Source organism: Hyalella azteca, unplaced genomic scaffold (assembly GCF_000764305.2).
Source record: "Hyalella azteca isolate HAZT.00-mixed unplaced genomic scaffold, Hazt_2.0.2 contig14808, whole genome shotgun sequence".
Taxonomy (NCBI): domain Eukaryota; kingdom Metazoa; phylum Arthropoda; class Malacostraca; order Amphipoda; family Hyalellidae; genus Hyalella; species Hyalella azteca.
The window spans coordinates 212763-220473 of record NW_025944682.1 but is presented as its reverse complement, the minus strand read 5'-3'; the positions used below and the strand labels follow the sequence as shown (position 1 = coordinate 220473).

General features: G+C 38.7%; 1 protein-coding gene across 1 annotated transcript in view; it reads left to right on the top strand.

Annotated features, from left to right (window-relative positions):
* The first annotated feature begins 635 nt into the window (after window positions 1–635).
* LOC108670780 overlaps window positions 636–7711 on the top strand; it is a 15903-nt gene continuing 8827 nt past the window's right edge. Inside the window, exon 1 of the mRNA XM_018158274.2 lies at window positions 636–712. The gene's annotated coding sequence lies outside the window, so the exon portion shown is untranslated. The remainder of the gene's footprint in view (window positions 713–7711) is intronic.

The following is a 7711-nucleotide window of genomic DNA, read 5'->3' as shown; positions in this document are numbered from 1 at the left end:
TTTTTTTCATTTGCTCTCTACATTTCTTCAGCACTCCAGATATAATCAACATTAAACCTCATTTTCTTCCCATTCTTCAGTAAATTTCAGAAAATACATAAAATAGTGTCAAGAAATTAGCTCGGGTAAATGTCGATTCGGTGACACTCTAAAAGTAACACACATGGCTTCAATTATTTTGATTGGACCGGAAGATTGGAAACCCTGTGAGGCTGTGAAGCCACAATAATCAAAGCAAATGAAGTGGCTCCCAACTGATAATGCAACTACAAGCCTGAAATAAATTGTCATGTCCAGGTCTGAAAACCGACCTGTGTGAGGTCATTTACTACACCTCAAAGAAGATATCATCAACAATTATTCAGTATGCTCAGATTTCCCATATATTTAATTATTTACGGATCATATATTTACAGATTTATATCAATAGTTTATATAATATAGTTTTAAGATATTATATATCTCAAGATATTAAATATATGAAATTATATATTTATACTTTTCATTGCCCATTTCTACCGGAAAATGCGCATGCGTTGAGTTCCCGTCGTCTAGCCAATGAAATGAATTTCTCTCAGCGCATGCGCTGCCCAATTGACCAATCACCAGAATGTATCTCGCTGAGAGATTGTTGATGCCTGATGGTGTGTTAAATGAACTAAAATACAGTGCCGACTGCCGACGCATCACGCATGAAGCTTTGCCATGTTGGGTATGATTCATTATAGTTTTGCTATCGCTAAAGATGTATTTTATTGTGCAGAATTAGTAGCATATGATAGAAGCCAAAATATTGCCTGTTGGACGTGGCATTAGTATAAGTATGTATGTTCATATTTCCTTGATTATGACTGGATTCTGTTATGTTATTGGGATAAAGTGATATGTCTAGGTAGCCATTAAAGTTATCTGATTTTCAGCTCCAACTCCAAGCTTGTTTTATACAAATTTTCATGATCAAGTAACAGTAAGGGTGTCATTACTTCTTACATAGACTTTAGTTTAGAGGCCATTACTATGAAACTAATGAAAGATGATATATATTATATGGTTCATATTGGCATTAGAAATACCAGAAAAGTGAGTTGATGTTGCAATAACATTGAAATGAAAATGATGCAATGACCATTGATCATTTGCATTAATCATGCGACATGCAATGACCAGTTACCAGTACCACCAGCCCCAGGCGGTGTGCAGAGCTTGGACATTGTGTTGTTCAGATTGGAATTAAGCCCTAATGATTGCCAGTGATAATGTGAATTCATCACTATTTTTAAAGCAACCTTTGCCTTTGAGTTTGAAATTAGAGGTTAAGGTATTTGAGATTAGGTTTAACTTCCTGATCTAGTAAAACATTTTGTACAATATTATAATATACGTATTTATGATAATGCTATACCTATATATTAATAATAATGCTAGTATGTGACCATGAAAGATGAAACTTCACTGAAAGGACCCTTGTTAATTTAAATCACATTTCGGACATTCTAAAGTGATTAAATTTCTACACAGAGTAAATTTTAAGATGAATTTCCAAAATTTTCACCATTACTTCTATTTTTAGTAGTAAAGAATAAGCTAGAATATACTTATGCAATTCAAACTTTACTGGCCTACTCACAGCCTCACAGGAGTGACAAGACGTGAAAAGGAAGAGTCTATAAAAGTCTGATTAGCCACTATGGACAGGAACCACCCATGAATAAGAATAATGCCCATGTTTTCTAATTAGGCTATGTTGCCTATCCATATACAACTTGCCTAATTTCCTCAGTAAAAATTAATAAAATACCATACTTTCTCCCAGAATTTTCATAAATCACCTATAAAATAATTTTTCTTATATGCAATTTTTGCAAATTTCTGTCCAATATTCCAGATTGTTTGCCAAACGTATATAAATATTGTATTGCTCTCAAGTTTCTGCATAGTGCTATGATATTAAAAAGCATTTGGATGAATTTGAGTAGGTATCAGAAGAATATCTCAAATTTTTAATCTCTCTGGAATTTATTCATTTCAATTCATATCAATAGATTTTCTTATCAACATGCAGCTGGGGATAAAAAGGATAATCTATATCCATGTTGCAAAGAATCCATGTTGCATATGGCATGGACAGTTGTAAATTAATCCTAAAAGAAAATTGAAGCCAATAATATCTTACTTAACCTAAAGTAAAAGAGACTGATGTAGCTTGGAAAAATTTCTGGCTAACTGGCTTAGGAAGTGCCCATTTGTTCTATGTTCCACTTGACTATGTTTTGTGAATTGGGGTAATATCTGAAATGGGTTTTACTCCCTATAAATAAATGCATTTTGATGTTTACCATCAACCGGGGCTACTCGGAACGATTTCGAACAGTTTTCATTCATAACTTCTTACCATGAAACATTTCATAAACAAGTTTAGGCTCATTTCAAAGCTCTTTGCAAGGGCTATCACATGGTTTCTCCAAAAAAATTCCAAATGCTATTCGTAAGGTGCCAGGAGATAAAAAGGAGTGTCCCGAGTAGCCCCATGGAACGGGGCTACTCGGGACACTTGGAATAAAACTTCATTTTAAAACATTTGAAGCATGCAGAGTGTGCTCATCCATTACTAACAGTACTCTGAAGTCCTCTTCCATTGTAGATGATGTAGAGGTAGAATAAATGACATTTTCTGTGATTATTACTTGTTTTTCCTTTATTGATATGATATTACCATAAACATTAATTATCATCAACTGGGGCAACTTTGGCTGTGTTTTTGATTTTGTTTTGCAAACAAAAACGGGGTCGTAAATGCCGGGGTCATAAACGCCAGGGTCATAAACAAGGTCATAAACGCCAAAGTGACTTTGGCCATCCTTTATGACCCCGCTTTTGTTTGCAAAACAAAATCAAAAACAGGGTGGAAGTCACCCAGCAGCCAAAGTCACCCCAGTTGACTGGTATTATTGATGTGATATTACTGTATTATTGCTTATTATTACTGTATTATTGATGTGATATTACCATATCCATGAACATGCCCTTGAGCATTTACAACAACCTTGTCCACTGCAAGCTTCATATCAGCAGCCTTATAGCATTTTTTCTGTATCTGTAAGCTTATAAGACGGCTTGTAATTTCACACCATTTTAACTGGGTTAAGTGAATTTACTATAAAAAAATATAACTCAGTACTCACTGCAGTGAGTGACAGAGAGCGCATTTTCTTGTCGACGAAAACTTGAGGTGGCGGCTGGACAGACAGATGGACATGGCGAGCACAATAGTGCATTTTTTCCATAAATGAGAAAATGCGCTAAAAAGATCATGAAAAACATACCTGAAACAGAAAGGAATGTTTTAGTGACAACCATCATATGGTTTGAAGAAATAAATCATAGTTTAGGTCAATTACTTTTCATTCTATGATGCCTGGTGCACAATTCTAAATATGACATTCTATGCACAATTTTGTGATGACCGATGATGCACTAATTTTTTGATAAGTGAACTTTTTTTCGCTCAGCAAGGTAAATGTAATCAATATTCGTTGTTTTTAATCAAATTTTTTTCTTAACCGGAGCCTTTGCTAACTGAGGTTCTACTGTAAATGCGCTTTTGGGGGTGTCCCGAATAGCCCCGGAGGGTGTCCCGAGTAGCCCCGCCGTGCGGAAATGACCGCCATTTTTTTCGAATGAGATAGGCAAAATCTATCAATTACGATTTCAAGCCGACACCTGGGTGCAACTTTTATGCAAGTAAAATTTTTTAACACGTTGGCCGCGATGTGCGCCATATATGTACACGCTGCACTTCTCAGAATCGCAATGTGTACACATGTGGTACATTCATATGAAAAATACATATTTTTATAAAATCTTATTACTCTTTCAAATTTAAAATTTCAATGATGCAATTAAATAGGCATGTTCAATATGAGCCATAGATGCATGTCTTTGCTTGGTACACATCGCCCACAGTATTAGAAGTGATTACGATAGGCAGCATGAGCCAATATGAGCCACAACAGGCATGGCTTCATTTGGTACACATCGCCAGGAATAATGACGAATTTCAACCCTGAGCGATGTGCACCAAATGCGGCCACGAATTTTACATGACACAATGACAGAAAATACCCCTGCAGAGCTGCACACAACTTTTCTCCTTGCTATCTGCCGGGTAACTGAAGATATACAAGTTTGAACCTATCGCCCGTACGGCATTCGGGCCAAATCAGCAATCGCGGCCAACGTGTTAATACGGTGAATATTTTTTTTACTACAGACCTTAGCAGAATTAACTTTCCAAAATATTGTTTTTCACCATTTTTTCAGGAATTTTTCAAAGCTAGTGATAGTATTTTGGAACTTCCTTTATACTACATAGATAGGAAAAATGTTGACATTTATGCCACTATATTTAGTTTTGCAATATTCCAATTAGTTTTGCTACTAAAACAGTTATACGCCATGTTGGAGGACTGTCCCGAGTTACCCCACCCATCCCGAGTAGCCCCGGTTGACGGTATTGGTAACTTGATTGTTTTGGACATGGTCATTGAAATGTCTTGAAATTCAAACTTTGACTAAATAAAGTACTGTACAGCACTTATGTTGATTTGTTGGTCAGAAGCATTTAAGAGCTTAGCAAGTCAAATTCTTTGCAATCACCAATCAGTTGGGGAATTATCTTGGTGTTAAATTTGGTTGAGGCAAGCACAGGGTGCATACCGGTCATGGAAAACCTGGAAAGTCATGGAATTTAATTTTTCATTTCCAGGCCTGGAAAGTCATTGGATTTTGCTTCAGGTCATGGAACAAAAGGAAAGTCATGGAACAAAAGGCATTTTGATTTCCCACAATAAAGTTGATGTTGATGTTGGTTACATGGCCAGTACCAGGATAAAAAAACAGCTTGAAGACAACAAGGCAAGTGCACTGCAAGTTCTCACTTTCAAGATACGAGCACAGGACGTCATGCAGGATGTAGTCCAAAAGCTACTGGACAAGAGCCCTCTCAGGTATGGACTTGTTAGGAACCTGAGATGGCTGGTGCCAAAAGTCTTCATCAAGAAGGACTGTAAGGAAGCTGACAAGACACAGTTGAAGAACTGTCTCACTTTGCTTGTTTATGCCAAAAGATTCCCTAATGCAGATATGAATGATGTTGTGCAGTCTTAAGAGATGAATCAAAACATTGCAGTGAACTGAACACACAGTTTTAGCATTTTCAACTTCTGATTGACTGGACACTTTTTGGCATGCCATTCTGTCAAAGAGCACCTACTAGAAGCTCTGGAATGTAGTGCAGTTGCTCATGCTCCTGTCTCATGGCTACACCACGGATGAAAGAAGGTTCTTGTTCAACAAGGAAATCATGACACAACATGAAAGAGCAAACTGTGGTTGCCCTGTGTGCTGTGGTTGATCATATTGCACATGTTGGTGGCCTGGACAAGATGACCATCACCAAGAAGATGCTGCTTGCAGCTGGCTGTACAAAAACAGCCAACAATACTTCTTTGGCAGAAAAGAAAGAGCAGAATGCAAAGGCCCAGAAATTCCCCTCAGGGGGGACTTTTGATGCTTTTCTGTGCTTGTCAGAAGTCCTATGGGAATTCGCGCTCCTAGGGGGATTGTTCCTGAGTGCCCTATCGCTGAGCTCACGGTGTCTGACTGTAGGTGACAGTTGTAGGGTTAAGTTATTATTTAGGTAGGATTCCTTGCATTTCCTTTCTCTGTCTCATGCAGGCGGCTGGCGTCCTGTGTAAGTAAATTCTTGTTCGAGTGTCTGTTTCTGTTGCTTTTCACTTGTCCCTCCTTGTCACTTTGTCTCTTGATGCTAACACTGCTTCTTTCGAGCCAGCTTCAGCGGGCTGGACAATTGAAACCTTCCACCTCTTTGGTGATGTTCATCTTGACTTTTGGTGCAAGATAGCTAAATAGCTGAAGCTCTAGTAACATTTGGCCACTAAACTAAACTAACAAGAAGGCCCAGAAAACCCAGAAGAGGAAGGCTATGTTGGATGAGCTAGATAACTGAATAAGAAAAGGCATACAGAGAAGGGCATCAAGGTGCTTGAGCAAGCAGCACATGAATATGCAGTAGCAATGGAGAGAAAGGGAGATTTGAAAATTATTGTGAAGTTGGTTGCCATGTGGTGATCTTTGAAAACGAAGCTAGACACTCGTGAACTGAACATTAAAGAAAAAGTTGATGAAATAGCTGCCAGTTGAAGGTTAGGGTAGTGGTGTTGAAGAGTCTTCTGAACTGTATTGACATTATCATATACAACCTTGTGTGCATTACTCAATATTTGTTGTGATTCAACACTATTGAATTCATAATAATACCAGTGTTGGCTTGATTTTCAGATATGTGTCATTTTTGTTCTTCTGTGTCTGCCTGCCCTATGCATTTACACATTTGCCATTTATCAACTGTAGGAGATGATAGAAGATGCATGGTTAGTCTTTCAGTCATGCTAAACCTGTCATATATGAGTCTTGGAAAATTATATTGATGGTCATGGAGAGTCATGGGAAAAGTCATGGAATTTTTTTCCAAATACCAGTACGTACCCTTCGAGCAATCCTTATTAGCGGTCTGTGACAAATACATTGCATCAGCTGCTGTCTCTGTAGACCAGTCATTGAGGCCCTTGTGGTGGTGCTCATTCTGACCCAATTGGACTATGGCAATGCCACAATTTATGGACTTCTGGCACTTAATAAACTGCAATCTGTAATGAATGCTGCTGCTTGACTTGTGTGCAATAAGCAAAGATTTGACCTTGTGATGCAGATATTGTGCAATCTTCACTGGCTTTGCATGCAGCAACACAATCTGTTCAAGGTCATTGTTCTGATGTACCAATCCATCATGGTGTGGTGCCTTCTTATCTAATGGAACATTGGCAGCACTTGTAGGATTTGCCTTCTAGAAGACAATTACATTCGTCATCAATGGCAAAGATTGTTTTTCCATCTACACATCTATTTACCGTTGGCAACAGAAAGTTCCCAGCTGGCCGCCGCCAGACACTGGAACTATCTGTTGGCTTCCGTAACATTGGCTCCTTTGTTGCAGGTGTTTCATCAATGCTTAAATTGGAAAATATTTAGTAGAGCATATGAATCAAGTGCTTAGTCATTTCTGTCCTTTTTTGTGTCTATTTATTTTTTTCTTGCTATTAATCTTTTGTATAACATAACCTTGAAGTTTGTTCAAACCAAATGCCGCAATAACTGCTCTGCAGAATAATAATTACCTCTCCTCACCATGCCTCCTCTTTTTTCTCACCTCATTCCTGCCATCCTTTGCTCTCTCTTCCCTTCACCTACCCTCCTTGCTCTCTCTTCTCTTCTCCTGCCATCCTTTGCTCTCTCTTCCCTTCTCCTACCCTCCTTTGCTCTCTATTCCTTTCTTCTGCCATCCTTTGCTCTCTCTTCCCTTCTCCTGCCCTCCTTTGCTCTCTTCCCTTCTCCTGCCCTCATTTGCTCTCTTCCCTTCTCCTGCCATCCTTTGCTCTCTCTTCCCTTCTCCTGCCCTCCTTTGCTCTCTCTTCCCTTCTCCTGCCCTCCTTTGCTCTCTCTTCCCTTCTCCTGCCCTCCTTTGCTCTCTTCCCTTCTCCTGCCCTCCTTTGCTCTCTCTTCCTTTCTCCTGCCCTCCTTTGCTCTCTCTTCCTTTCTTCTGCCCTCCTTTGCCTGTCTCTTATACACATCT